This window comes from Sarcophilus harrisii, chromosome 3 (assembly GCF_902635505.1).
Source record: "Sarcophilus harrisii chromosome 3, mSarHar1.11, whole genome shotgun sequence".
Taxonomy (NCBI): domain Eukaryota; kingdom Metazoa; phylum Chordata; class Mammalia; order Dasyuromorphia; family Dasyuridae; genus Sarcophilus; species Sarcophilus harrisii.
In genome coordinates, this window is record NC_045428.1 from 445,062,142 (window position 1) to 445,077,953 (window position 15,812).

General features: G+C 37.5%; 1 protein-coding gene across 2 annotated transcripts in view; it reads left to right on the forward strand.

The window, feature by feature from the left end:
• The first annotated feature begins 947 nt into the window (after nucleotides 1-947).
• LATS2 (large tumor suppressor kinase 2) overlaps nucleotides 948-15,812 on the forward strand; it is a 75,667-nt gene continuing 60,802 nt past the window's right edge. The window contains exon 1 of one of the 2 annotated variants that reach the window (XM_031960805.1): nucleotides 948-1,018. The gene's annotated coding sequence lies outside the window, so the exon portion shown is untranslated. Of the gene's footprint in view, nucleotides 1,019-1,087; nucleotides 1,569-15,812 lie in introns of those variants that run through there. The other variant, XM_031960806.1, reaches the window with a different exon arrangement.

Sequence of the window (15,812 nt, forward strand, 5' to 3'; positions counted from 1 at the left end):
ACTAAGTCCCACTTTAATAGATAGAGGAGTAAGTTAATATTATATTTCATTCGTGTTAGTGCTGCCTCCCTCCCCCTCCACAACTCGGAATGACAACTCCTCTGTAACTTAGACTTTGAAAGTTAATAAATAGTCAAAATATCCATCAAACTCGTGAAGAACCTTTATTATAGTATATTACCGGTTTTAAAATCGGGTATTATATAGAGAGGCTAAATAATTTGTTCAACTGGACCTAATGGAAGATCCAGGAATAGATTCTAGATCTGACTTCCAGTCTTCTCTCCACACCCAGTTTTCCTGCACAATCGCTTCATTTTCATTTGCTACAAAGTACATAGTCCCAAAGTGCTAACGCAGCACTGTGCAAAGTACAAAAAAAAAAAGTCAAACTCAATACTGCCAGCAGAAAGCACACTGTTTTGTGCATTGTGCCGCAGTTATTTAAACAAAATATACGCGATCAAGAGGGAGTGGAGAGGACTAAATTTCGGTTTGCAGAGACGTCTCCTTGGTTCTTCGCAGGGTCCTGCGGATCCTTTAAGGGGCTAGGAGGGGTCCCTTCCCTTGCGCCATATTTCTGGTGCCTGCCAGCGGCGCGGGCAGGGGCAGAGCCGGGGCCCAGGCCGGGCGGCGGGGACCGGGAGGGCACCGGCCCAGCGGCACGAGTCGGAGCGGACGGGACCGACAGCGGCGCAGCCGCCCCGCCCGGGCTGGTATGCGGGCGGAGAATGACGCGGGAGGCGGGGTCACGTGACGCCCGAGGAATGCCAACAATGTAGCGAATGTCCCACTTGGGTCTGCGCGTCGGAGCCGCGGCGTGAGCGCCCGGGGAAGATGGAGCAGCCGCCGCCGCCCGCTGCCCTGCCTCCGCCGCCGCCGCCGCCGCCGCCCGGGGCGCCCTCCTCCCTGCGGGGCCAGCAGCGGCCCGAGCCGCCGGTGCGCGGCTGCTGCGCGCGAGAGGCCATCGAGGCGCCGCTGGCCAGCGGCTGCCCCTAGACCCCGCCCGTCTCCGGAGGTGAGTGGGCGCCGGCTGCGGAGGGCTGGGCGGCGGGCGCGCTTCGCTGAGCGGGGTAAGGGGCGGGAAGGTGCCGTTACGGAAAGCGGCCCCGGGGGCCGAGCTCGGGGTGCCTCCCCCCTCCGGGCAGCCCCCCCCTCCGCCCCGGGCAGCTCCGCGCCGGCGGTAGGCGACGCTCCGCCGCGTGCGGCCGCTCCGGCCGACGACTGGCCGCCGCCGCTCCGGGGCCGAAGCGAAGTCTCCCCGTGGCCGCCCCGGCTCTGCTCACTTGAGAGAGAGCGCTCCCCCCCGACGCTGTGTCGGGTCCGCGTGAGGACGGTCTGGGGGGCATCCTGCAGGGGGGCGAGCTTGCCCCGGGGAGAGGTGTCTCGGAGTTCCCCAAACTCCTCTCCACTGGCCCCGCCGCCGCCGCCGCCGCGCAAACTAAGTTCGGGACAAGTTGGCAGGGCGCGGGCCGCGGGGACTTTGTCCGGGCACTGGAGCAGCCGCGGCCCGGCCAAGCATCGGCAGCGCCTCTTTGTTGTGGGTCCCCGGGAATGGCTTTTCTAGGGTATGTAAGAAGGGGCAGGATCATCCTTCGCTACCAGCTGGAGGAGTCCGGGGACCGTGTCCTCCCTGGGCGGGGGTGGGGAGATGCCTCCCTCCCGAGGGGAGGAGTGAACGAGAGGACCTAGGGATGTAAAACTGGACTTTTCCTTCAGAGTGCCCCCTGGGTCTGGCCGCTCCGATTCCGCCGGGGCACTGGGGGCCCTCGGGACTCCTGACCACTCGGTTCTGCTTGGCTCAGTTGGGCCCGGCTGCACGTCACTGGCCGGGATGTCCCACGCAGGCCTCAATACCCTTGGGTTTAAATCCAGGCTCTCTCCCAGGCTTTTTCCTCTGTAAGCTTCCCTCCCCTGTTTGTTTCTCCTTTATAAGTTTGTCTCGCTATTTTCACCAAACTCAAGTTTCGAGAACACTTTCGCCGCGGTAATTCTGGTGGCAATTGCATAACATGTCTTCCCTGTGTCCTAGTTTAGCTGACTTTTCTGGGACTTGACTTTCTTAACTTCCTAATGCCACGCGCTCGCACTAACCCGGAGCGTTTATTTCCCTTGACTACTGAGGAAAGCAGCCGCTGAGTAGCCTTTACTTTTTGGGGGGTTTGTTTGTATATTATCATTCTACTTTACCTGTCTTTGGAAATAGGGACATGCAACTTCCCCTGGGGAAAAAAAATGCAGCCTTTGGAACCAGATTGTCAGAAGTTTGGAGAACTTGGCTGCAAAGCCTTTGGTGTTTGATTCTTCCCAAGTTTTCTGTATACTGTATTCTGTATGCTCAGTAGTACTGAGTCAGAGTAAGTCTGTATGTCTTGTTGGTATGGAGACAGCATGGTGTGTTGGTTGGAGTAACCTCCTAGGAGGAAATAGTCCCGACTCACCATGTGACCTTGAGCTGGTAAATACCACCTATATATTCCCTGCGGTGAAGTGAAAGCTAATGCTGTTAAAAGCTCTGTATACGAGATGTTTTGTAAGAAGACATCAAGGTATATCTTTAGGAGTTACTTTGTGTGAAGAAAATATAAGGGCAATAGCTGATAAATTATGGGAGTGGGGATGGCGGGGGGAACAACATATTTAGGACAAACTAAAGTGTTCATTTGTAAGCTATATGTAAGATATATATGTCTGTGCTTTGTAAACGGCACTAAGCCAGAGAACATAATATTAATAGAGAATGTTATTAATACATATAAGTAGAAGTGCAAATGAATCTTTTCAGAAATAATCTTTCATGAATTTGTTTATTTTTAAAGCAAGCTTTGTGAATACTTTTTGAAGTAGGAATTTGATTCCAAAATTCTGTTTGGATCTCTAATACCCTGCAAATTTAAAAAATTTTGAGATTAATGGATAATATGAAGCAAATTAAGAAGGTAGTTAATTGTTTACTTTCAGAAAGGTTATATCTAGAAGATTTTAATACTTATTTCAGGATAAATAGCTGCAGGTTGGATTCCCTAAAGTCTGCTTGAGAGCCATTCATTCTTGGAGAGCTACCAGGAATGAGCTACTTCCGACCTTTTTAGTTTGTTTCACAATGCCTATTGTAATTCAAATGTATCACTAAATTAGAACTTCCAAATTCAGCAGAAATGAACTGTTCTGTAAAGGGCCTTTTAAATTTACATGACAGTTTGAGTTGACCTCATAAAATTTGGTCTAATTAGCTCCAGTTACATAGAGAATTCTGCTTAATGAATATATGAGTATTCTTTTGAAATGAATTCTCTAAGCATTTAATCAAGAAGAGTCAAAGTCAGAAACTCAGGAAATTTTGAAATTGTGTCTTGGATAATAACATATGGAGCTATTCAGGTTAATTAGTAGGATCTTACAAACTTGGACCTTAGTGTCTGTCTCTCTCTCTCTCTCTCTCTCTCTCTCTCTCTCTCTCTCTCTCTCTCTCTCTCTCTTTCTCTCTGTCTCTCTGTCTCTCTCTCAATCAAGTCTTTTATGGAGCATTGGGGAGTCAAAGTTTTTGGGGTAAAATGTCATATTATTTAAAGCAGTCTTATCATTTAAAGCACTAATTACTTATGTCTTCCCACAGATCTGAAATCCCAAAAATTCCCAGCATAACAGTAAATTGAAAAGTGGTTTAGAGAGCTTAAACAAGAGATAGGGAATGGATATGAGATTTTATTGATATAAGAAACTCCCATGAGGAAATTCTCTCTATCAGGGGCAGGTCTGCACTTTCTCTGAAACCAGTTCTAGAAAACTTCTATAAGACACCGAGAGGTTAAATGATTTGCCTAGGGTAACATCTTATAGGAGTCAGAGGCTGGCTGCTTGAACTTTAGTTTTCCTAGTTCTCCCTCCAAAATACCAAATTATATATATATAGTTTTAAGAAGTGATTTTACAATTATTTAACAATAAAACTTCACAGTAATATTCCTTCAACATTTTTTCTTCCAGCTATTACTTTCTTGAAAATTGTCAAAGAGAAATATTTCCACTTTGCCCATAGTATTGCTTTTACGGAGAGATTAAGTTATTTTAGGGATCTATCTACCCGAGTGAACTAAAATGATCTTTTGCATATAAAATACTTTACAAGAGAAGACAATTATTGTCTTGTAATCAAATCAAAGCCAAAAAAAATAGCAAATATTGAAAATAGAAGTTGGTTAAGATTTTAAAATGAAGACTGAATAATTTGTTTTTTAATATTTTCCTCTATTTCAATTCTAATGCCTTTCTCTAGTTTGGAGATGAAGCCAGGTTCTTTCATATGCTATTCCAATTTCATTTACAAATAGAGGAATTGAAGCCCAGGAAGATTAAAAAACTTGGTTATTGTCACACGTTTAATGTCAAAGTCAAGGCTTGACCCAGTTAAGTGACTTGTCCAGTCACATACCTGGTATAGTCTGACCATCTATTCCACTGTGCCACCTAGCTGCCTTTTGTGCCATTGTGTTTTTACTACTTTTCTGTTTAAGACTATGCTAATAGAGTAAAATTCTGTCAGTTATTACTCAATTGAGAAGGCTGGAAGTGAGCAATAAATTGTCATAGGCCAGCCCCTGGAACTATGAAGAAGCTCAAAACTAATGATGATTTTGCTTTTTTGGAGGGGAGAGGGAGCAGACTTTCTACTCTTGAAGAGTGTGCCTAAGGCAGAGAGCAGTGGTAATCTACATAGGTAGAAGGAAGGAAATATTTATTAATCACTTACTATGTGCCAGATCTAGTGCAAATTAAATACTTCACAAATATCTCATTTGTTTCTCAAAACACCTTTAGGATATAAGTGCTATCATTATCTTCCTAATGACCTGACTGACCATAGTACCTGGATAGTTAACTACAAGCACTAATTTGAACTCAAGGCTTCCTGCATCCAGGAATTTGCTCAATATAATGCTCCATTTAACTGCCTGCATAGGAAGAAGTATCCATAACAGTAAACTCAAAAAAACATTGAAACTTAAATTTTTATGTGCTCCCCACCAATGGTACTCAACTAACCAGCACAAGTGAACGAACTTACTGGTGGCAATTGCTTTTTAGAATTAATTACTCTATAATCCTTTTTTTGCTAGTTATTTGATACATATAATATAGCATGTTAAAACTTATTTATGGGAAGACATAAAAATGTTATTTTGCAGGTGTGTTTATCAATTGCAACTATTTTTATGTCTTTCAGTAAAAATCTTCAGGTATACAATGATTTATTATGTATAATATAATTATTATATCTGTACATAACAAAAATATGTATAATATAAAATAAATGTGGGGTTCAGAGTCATTAACTGAATAACAGGCACTTTAATGAAATGAAAGGTCAAGAGTTAGGTTCCATTGCAAAATAATGGAACCACACCTCTGTTTGAATATTGGCTCTCTGCCTTCTAAGGATTAGTCCTTAAAATTTTTTTTAAGGTTTATGGGTAAGTGTAATTGTTATATTATGGTAACTTTCTGGAAATACTGCCAAAATTGTCTCCTTCATATTGAACCCTCTTTTGTTATAAAGGAGAACAATTAAACCAAAACCTCTAAAATCTATACAATATTTTATTCTAGTAGAACCATACCATTCCACTATGAAAGCCAGGGACTTCTCATTATCTCTCTAGTCCTGATTGTCATTGGTTTTCCAGTTACTCAAGAGTTAGGTTTTGTTTTAGGGTGGTGGTGTTTTTGCTTGTTTGTTTGTTTTTTGTTTTTAACATAATTGGAGATGTGATTCTCAACTCTTGGATTATTCTGTCAGTTCATACATATTTTCTTCCATATTTTTCTGAATTCCTTGTAGTCATCATTTCTTACTCCACCAGACTTTACGGTCCTTTACATTCATATACAGCCATTTCCTAGATGTTGGATATCCACTTTGTTTTTAGAGCTTTGCTACAACAAAGAATGCTGCTAACATTATTTAGGGTCGTGTTTACCTTTTGTTTCTATCTTTAGCCTCCTGTGTCAGAGGGAATGGACAACTGAGGCACTTTTCCTGTATGATTCCAAATTAATAGCCAGAATTTTTGTTGACTAATTCAGAGCTTCACCAACAGTATTATTAGTTTTCCTGTCTTTCCACTGATCTCTATCCCTAGCTGTAATTGTTTTTGTCTTATTCAGTTTGCTTGGTATAGCATGGGGAGGAATCTGTTTTAAAAGGCATTACTCTGGGGGCAGCTAGGTGGCGCAGTGGATAGAGGACCAGCCCTGAAGTCAAGGAAGACCTGAGTTCAAATGTGCCCTCAGACACTTAACACTTCTTAGCTATGTGACCCTGGGCAAGTCATTTAAACTCAATTGCCTCAGCAAAGAAAATAAAATTTAAAAAAAGGCATTACTCTGGATCAGTTATTCCAAGGTTCTCCACTGAATGACTAAATCCTATTTTATGGACCTTATTTCATAACAGGCTCCTCTTTTTTAGTGAGAGAAATTATCATCCCTGCTGTTCACCTTTCTTTCCTTCATCTTAGTCTGTAACAGTAAGTTCTGTATCCTTGAAACAGCCTAATCACTTATTCAAGCAACTATAGTCGTTAAAAAAAAAATTGGCTCAGGTTTTCAAATGTTTTTACACTAAAAATATCTAAAGAGTCTAATTATGATACACATAAAAACACATATTTAAAACAGCTGTATGCTACAGGTAATTCATCTATGATTCTAACTCAGATCCCAAGGACAATGTTATAATAAGGTTATATTGTATTCACATGCCATTAGGGTAAAAATATGAGATACATACATGGCGATTTCAGTATTTGAAAATATGTCTTGATCACTGTGGATACTCCATCCACTTCTCAAACCACACCTCCTCCTCTACTCCTTGGGGTTGGTTTCATGGGTTGGCATAAATTGGAGTGGGGGGGAGCCAACTGTTTTGGTCTAGAGCCTTTCCTGTACTTAGATTGTTGAACAGTCTATTGCAGGGATGGTATTTGTAGCTTTTATCTATTTTGTGGGATCTAATGGAAATCTGTTTTATTGGATTATTGGAAACCTAACCTAAACTTGGAGGTACCTTAGGCTCTCTTCCATGCCATGGTTAGTCATCAGAAGAGATTTTTAAGAGGTTGAAATACTATTTTAGTTTTCCATTTAGATTGTGAGTTTCTTGACTCATTTTTCACTTGAGTTATATCCAATAACTTAATGCCTTATGTAATGCCATGCCACATTGGGGCTTGATATAATAATATCATAGTAATTATGGCATCTCTTTTGTATTGAGCATTTTGATTACTATATGTTTAAAGAAAAATTATTTACAATTTGCCCTGCTGGATCAAAGATTGGGAGGGAGTTTTGATAAATTCAAGTTACAGAGCATACTTAAAATACTACAAATGTATTGAGTTCTTGGGACCAAGAACAGACATTTATATTCTTAAATAGTGAGTTTGCCATTTATGTCTGGGGTCAGAAGTGGAAAATGATTTTCATTTCTAGTGAGCTGTTTCATACTTTATAACCTGTGGTATTTGGCATTACCCTTTAAGTGTATTTTAAACTAATTGGTGATGTCATCCAGAGAAATGTAAAAATTTAGAATTATTGGCCAGTGGTTTGATTATGTTTTGTTCCTTAATAAACCAGCACCCACTTTTTAAAAAAAGCACATATCCCAAATGCTTTGGAAAGGATAAGGTTTTAAAAATTCCTTTTGGAAAAATTTTCTCATCCTTAACCTCATTTATTAAGATGATAAAGTGTGTCAGAATGTTTTGTTTTTATTCACTTAATCTTAGTATGACTTATTGCATTCCTATTGTAAATCCTTTCAAGAGTTTGTAATTTGGACATTAAATAAATTGTCTCCAAGCACACAAGTTTGTAGCTGAGAAACTATTCTCTATTCTTTATGAAACCAAAGAAATTTGTGTCCTTTCCAAGCAGGCAGACAGGCGTGAGTGCAGCTTACTATTTTGAAAAAAATAGTTGTTTTCTACTTAGCTGTTTTTAAACATTTTTTTTTTTTTAAAGAAAAATACCTGTGGTGTTTTTTTTAGTCCATAGTATGTACATTTCCTACAAGATTATGGTAAAAGGAGGTAGTTGAGCTAAAACAGTGTATAGCACCTCATTCTTCCACCCTCCATATTAGAGAAAGGTTTTAATAGAGAGCCAAGAAGTCTGTTTTGGAATCTGTTTGGGACATATTAACTCAGCACTTAACCCATGTATAAATATAGACATCTACATATTAATGTTGTCTCACTCCTACCTGTACTGGTTAATTTTTATAAATGGAATTTTTGTGTTATATTTGAAGATTCTGCTACAAAATTCCAAGCTATCTTAAAAGAGTTACTTCATTGTGAAGTAATCCAGCTTTCTGGAATTTTCTTGTGTTAAATGGTGAAGACAATCATTAAGACTTGTATATTTAATATCCGAGCTTTCTGTCTTTATAGTTTAACAGTAGGTTTGGGAATAGAGAATTTACCATGTCATTTACTAGTATTGCCCATTGTTTTTTTTGTTTTTTTTTTTCCCCTGATTTTTATAGTTCTTTTCGAAAGAAAAAAAACTATATTTGGGGGCAGCTTAGATAGAGCAGTGGATATAGCACTACTCCAGAAGTCAGGAGGACCTGAATTCAAATTTGGTCTCAGACACTTAACACTTCTTAAGCTGTGTGACTCTGTGCAAGTCACTTAACCCCAGTTATTTTGCAAAAAAAGAAAAAAAATTGTACTAACAGAATTAAATACCTAAATATGACTGATGGATGAGTAGATATCTTGTTTTTGCCTGTAAGTCTGTATGAGGTTTGTTTATTATAACCTTGTGATGTTATTGCCTTTGTATTAAGTTTATAATTTCAGGGTGCATAAAATATATTTTCCCTTAAAAAAGAATGAACCTCACATTTTGGGTATGTTGCTACCAGGAACTTTTGTTACAACACTATGGTTTGAACAGGAGAGGTTGTGGCAGAGGCAAGTTTTGCCAGACATTTATCTTGGAATCTTTCTTTTTTTCTTCCTCCATTTTTTGTTTCTATTTCTGTTTCAAGCCAAAAAAAGAAAGAAAAGAGTAAAAGACCACATTTCAAAAGTATTCAAACACTGAATTTAAAGAGGATAATCTGTATTAAATTTTTAAGGAATCACTTATATAGTTTGGTACCATTTACATTAGTCATTAATTTATCATTATGAGTCAGGTTCTTTTAACCCTGATCTTATTCCTAAACTTGATTGCTTGACTTCTTACTAACTTGCCTAGAACCTTAATGGTTCAATCAGCAAGCTTTAATTTCCTTGTATGTTCTAAGCAATGGAGATGCAAATACCCAAAAAAAAAAAAAAAAAAAAAAAAATTGCAACAGCTGCTAACCTCCTGGAAGATTCAGCATGCACATGTATAAAAATGTCTTACCTCATATTTAAAAATTGTTAATCAACAAAAAATTTATTTTTGTTTTTTAATTTAATTTTTTACATATTTTGTTTTGTGTCATCCTTATAACTTAACTACCTTTTTATGGATATCTATTTCACCTAAATTTCTTCCAGTTATCTCTCTCTATCACCTACCAGAAAGCTATTCCATGTAAAAAAAAATGTTTTTAAAGAAAAAAAGGAAAAGAGGAAAATAATAACAAGAATCCATCAAAACATTGAAAAAGTCTGAAAACAAGGACTATGTAGCACAACTTGTGAACTTTTGATCATTGTAAAGGAAAAGGATAGAGTTACTTTAGAGAGCAGATAGGGGCCCGATGGATAGAGTGGTGGGCCAGGAGTGAGGAATACTACTCTTGTTGAGTTGAAATGTGTCCTCAGACATTTACTAGCTATGTGACCCTAGGCAAGTCACCCCACTATTTGCCTGTTTCCTCATCTATAAAATGGCAAATAAGTTTCACTTAATTTGCCAAGAAAACCCCAAATGGAGTCATGAAGAGTTGGACACTGCAATTTCTAATTCTTTAATTTACTGTCACAGAGAGAACAGCCATAAATACTTTAGATCTTATAAGTTCTTTTCCTTTTTCCCTAATCATCTTTAGACATATGCCTATGTGAATTTAAAAAGGTTCAAGATATATAGTTTCTGAGTAATTTAGTCATTTTATTAGTAAGGCCAGCAAGTTATTAATAAGAGGATGGTCATTTGGCCATCTCTGTTAGACAACAGTGGTGGCAGACTCACAGTTTATATATCTTTCAATAGAGTTCATCGAACAGCAACCAAATTTAATTGGGTGATATAATTTTGGAGGTAGACTATATTACAGTGGAAGAGCTGAATATCTCTTGGGAAAAGAAAGTATTTCTATGCCAGACCACCTACAGCTTTAACGTATCAAATGAAATCCTTTGCAAGGTTAGATGAGTGATCATGATCTAGGAGCATCAATGCAATCTCATCATCAGTACAGTCCTTCAAGAAAAACTGGACTTAAAAGTCAGGACTTTTGTAAGAAGGTGGAGGAGCTCTTAATCTTTCCCAAGATATTGGTTATTAATATTGATTTCTAATATTTGATTCTTGAGAGGCATGAGTTCTTCAATGAATCGCTAACTGAGATGACAGATACTTCAAGGATTTCTAATTATGGAAGTTATGAGGGGATAGAACTTGAGAGGAAAAGGGGAAAGATGGACGAGGCAATTCCCTTTGATAACATTTGATAAAAATCAAAGACATCAATTACCTTGATAAGTAGACCTTATAGATAAAACACAAAAGAAGAGTAAACAGCAAAATAAAATTCATAGATGTGTCTATCTGTTCCTCTGGAAATATGTCTGATGTCCTGTGGTTTGGGTATGGTTTCAGAGCAGTTCTCCAGCTCAAATCACTTGTAGAAATTCTCTTATCTGATAAAAATTTCCTGGGACAGATATTCATTAGCCTTAGATCTCAGCTGTTGCTTCCATTGAGCTGCTGACTGATGATGTTTCTCTTAAATTGAAGCCCACTTAAGCATGGCAAAGTCACAGAAAACTTCTTTTTGTGTTGCTTCTCTTCATCTTTTAGAATCTAGAAATGATTAAATTAGAAGTTTGAGGTTGAGGAGAGTCGATCTCAATTTATAGATCCTCAGCAAAGGGTTTCTCTTTAGGTGAAGAAATCTTATGAAAACTGCCAATGAGAATGGTGTGTTTCCTGGTCTCCCAGGAAATATCTCTATTTTGCCAGATCTGTCTCTTTTTCTTCTAAAGTCCCTTCCTGATTATCATATCTTTAAAAGGGTTTGAGAGATACAGTCTCTAGGTAATTCAATCATTTTATTAATGAGCCCAGCAGGTTATAAATAAAATTTGGCCCAAAGATCACAGCATTCACTTTTGATAATTTTTCTTTCCCCATTTACGTGTTTGTAGACATTGTATATTTTGTTTTCTTGCCTCTGTTTATATCCCTCTACATCAGTTCATAGAAATCTTTCCATGCTTTTTCTGTGCATCATATTTGTCCTTTCTTTTACAGCACTATAATATTCCATCCATTACATTCTCATTTTCAATGACAAGGTAGTCACTATGATTACTGTATTTATGTTTTTGGGTTTGTTCTTTCCATTATCCTTTATATAGCTTGACTTCTAGGTATATGTATGTTGTCTTAATGATTAGATTGTAAGCTCCTTGAAGTCAGGTCTTTGGTCTCTTTTGTCTCTTTTTGTATCCCAGCACTTTAACAGTATCTGGCTCATAGTAGACACTTTGTAAATATTGATTGATTGTTGCAGCCATTATATGTTTTTCAGGTTCTGCTGTGCTTTTCTGAATTTTTCATAGGAATAATTTCTTACAATTCAGTAATGGTCTATTACTTAAATGAACCCTAATTTGTTTATTCATTGTAATGGATGGACATCTGTTTTCAATTTTTTTTGTACGTATGCATGAATTCACACACATGCACACACACATACAATGTGACCTCACTATTTTGGTGTTTGGGGGAGTTTTCTTTTTACATTTGACCTCCTGCTTTACCCATGGAATTATCCAAGTCAAATTGAAAGGCCATTATAATTGCTTTCTTTGCATAATTCCAAGTTACTTGCCAGAATAGTTGGATCAATTCATATCTCTTATCAGTTAGTCAATTAATAAGCATTTATTAAGTATCTACTATAGGCATGATACAAGATTAAGCTCTGTTGATACAAAAAACGGCAAGACAGCCCCTGTTCTCTGATGAACTCACAATCTATTAGTGGAGACACCTGCAAATAAATTAGTACAGATAGGTTTTACATAGGATAAATAGAACGAAGGCACTAAAATTAAGAAAGATTGGGAAAGGCTTCCTTTAGAAGTTGGGATTTTAGCTGGGACTTGAGGAAAACCAGAAGGTTAACACCAATACCTTATTTTTTTTTTTAAATTATTATAGCTTTTCATTTACAAGATTACATGCATGAGTAATTTTTCAGCATTGACAATTGCAAAACCTTTTATTCCAATTTTTCCCCTCCTTCCTCCACCCCCTCCCCCAGATGGCAGGTTGACCAATATATGTTAAATATTTTAGTAAAGTATAAGTTAAATACAATATATGTATACATGTCCATACAGTTATTTTGCTGTACAAAAAGAATCAGACTTTCTTTTTGTACAGCAAAATAACGTTTTGGTCATGTATACTTATTGTGTATCTAATTATATTTTAATGTATTTAACATCTACTGGTCATCCTGCCATCTAGGGGAGGGGGTGAGGGGGTAAGAGGTGCAAAATTGGAACAAGAGGTTTGGCAATTGTTAATGCTGTAAAGTTACCCATGCATATAACCTGTAAATAAAAGGCTATTAAATAAAAATTAAAAAAAAAAAAAAAACCCAAAAAGAATCAGACTTTAAAATAGTGTACAATTAACCTGTGAAGGAAATCAAAAATGCAGGCGGACATAAATAGAGGGATTGGGAATTCTATGTAGTGGTTCTTAGTCATCTCCCAGAGTTCTTTCGCTGGGTCAATTCATTACTGCTCTATTGGAACTTATTTGGTTCATCTCATTGTTGAAGAGGGCCACGTCCATCAGAATTGGTCATCATATAGTATTGTGGTTGAAGTATATAATGATTTCCTGGTGCTGCTCATTTCACTCAGCATCAGTTCATGCAAGTCTCTCCAGGCCTTTCTGAAATAATCCTGCTAGTCATTTCTTACAGAACAATAATATTCCATAACATTCATGTATCACAATTTATTCAGCCATTCTCCAATTGGTGGGCATCCTTTTAATTTCCAGTTTTTAGCCACTACAAAAAGTACTGCCACAAACATTTTTGCACATACAGGTCCCTTTTCCTCCTTTAAGATCTCTTTGGGATATAAGCCCAGTAGTAACACTGGTGGATCAAAGAGTATGCACACTTTGATAACTTTTTGAGCATAGTTCCAAATTGCTCTCCAGAATGGCTAGATGTATTCACAATCCCGCCAACAATAATACCTTATCTTTTTATAATTTTATTGTTTTTATGTTATCCCATTTGTATCTCACAAGCCGCTCTGTGAAGGATGACAGGTGGATATTATTTTTTCCATTTCATAAATGAAACTGAAGAGAAATTAAATGATTTGTCCAAAGTCACATGGACAGTAAGTGGTAAAGCTGAAACTAGGTCTTCTTTATTTTCTCATCAGTGTTTACTGCCTTAAACTCTTTCTAAATTTGTCTCTTCATTGGGAACTTCAGGTTGGCTTGCCTCAAAAGCAGATTTCAGCATCTTCCCTTTAGAACTGTTAAGCTTAATTAAAAGAACAAAGTCCCAGGAACTTTGATTTCCTTTCATCCCATTCCCATGTGACTAAAAAAGAAAAAAAAATTACAATCCTGAATTGATGCACTAAAAAAAAAAAAAAAAAGCAAAAGTACTAGTTACAACAGTAGCTTAAAGTAGCTTCAGACTTCTTTGCAATATTTTTAGGAAAATGTAGGTAGGCTAAAAAAATCAAAATAACTTCCCATTTCATTTGAAGTTTACTTGGTACAAGTGAGATGGGGCAGATTAATAGAAAGAGCAACTCTTAAACATCAACTCTGGAAACATTTAAGCTCTCTGGATGTCAGTTTCCTCATCTGCAAAATGTGGGAGCTAGACTTGATCTGTAAGGATCTTTCAAATCTTAAGTCTGTGGATTCAATGAATGAAATTATGGCGAAATGATATATTGAGAAATGCATTCATTCCATCTTAGAAAACGTTGTTAAAGGCCACCAGAGGGAGATGTGAAAATTAAACAGGTAGCTAGCGGACTTTAATTTTACAGAATCTCAGTTTATGGGGACATTGGAGATCGAGATCCCTCATCCCTTACCTGAATATGACTTATGTTTTCAATTTTTTCAATTCAATTCAATTTCAATATTTTCTGTATCAATATCAATTCAAATACCAAAAAGTAGTCATCCAGCCTTCACTTGAAAACCTCAAACAACAGATAATTTAGCACCTAATCCCATAGGTGAGCCATTATGATAGTTTTTATTTGCCTCAAACCCTAAATCTGCCTTCCTGTAAATCCTACTATTTCTCTTAGTTCTACACTCTTGAGGCAAACCATAAGGTCAGTCCTCCTTTTAAAAAGTTGAAAACATCTAAAATGTACCTTCCCTCTACTCTCTTCTTCAAGACAGAGATCTCTTTTCACTCAAACCCAACAATAAAAAAACAAAACTGTAATGATCCTTGTATGTGATCATTTGACTTCTTACCATCATCCTGGTCAGTTCATCAATGTCTTTTTTATAGTTGTGGTCCCTCTAATGGATTCTGTGTTTGGTCTAAATTTGGGCAGAATATAGTGAGGATTTTAATCTTCCTCATGGATACTGTTGCTGTGAATACTTCCCACGATTGTCATGCTGTTGATTCATGTTTACCTGGCTGCTGTTAGGTGTACAGGATCTGGAGACCTGGGATGTCATTTAGTCCATTTTGTTCATTTTACAGAGGGAAGAAACTCATGAAGTTAAAATGATTTTTCCATATCCATTCAGGGAATTATTACTACAAATAATGTAGTTTTAAATATTTTTGTACAGATAGATCCTTTTTTCTTTCCAATATCTTTGGAATAAAGTTCTTGGAATTATGAAGTTAAATATTATGATCATTTTATGACATTTCTATATTGAGCTGCAAAATATTTGTTTCACTCTACATCCCCACTAACAATGTTTAAGAATACCTATTTCTCTAAAGCCCCCACCAACATGAAATTTTATCATTTGTATTGTTTTGTCAATTTACTAGGCATAAGATAGCATTTTAAAGTTTTCTTGATGTGTAGTTCTCTTATCTTTAAGAAGTTTCTTATCCTTTTATGTGGTTATTAGCAATTGTGTTTAATACTTCAAAAATTGTCTGTTGATATCCCCTGAGAGTTTTATTCCTGTTGTAATTTCTTTATAGATTGATATATCTATTTACTGTGACTTATTTTCCCAAATCTTTTTTTTTTTTAATTTTAGAAATTATAAATTTAGAGCTTAAAGAGACCCCAGGCGCTATCTAGTCCAACATCTTTGTTTTATTGGTGAGAATATTAAGTTTGAAAAGGATTATATGTGACTTGTTTAGGGTCCATCAGTCGTCAGGATTGAAACATGTCTATTTCTGCTTTTGTTGTCTTGAACGCCTTTCTCTTTATAAACAAAATTGCTTGTGTCTCCAATAACCTCACCTGATTGTTTGATTAAAATATTCTTTTTGGCAAATTGAAGCAAATTTCTTAATTCTTCCAGATTTTCACAACAGAATATGAATTCCATGGAAACTTAAGCCTGTT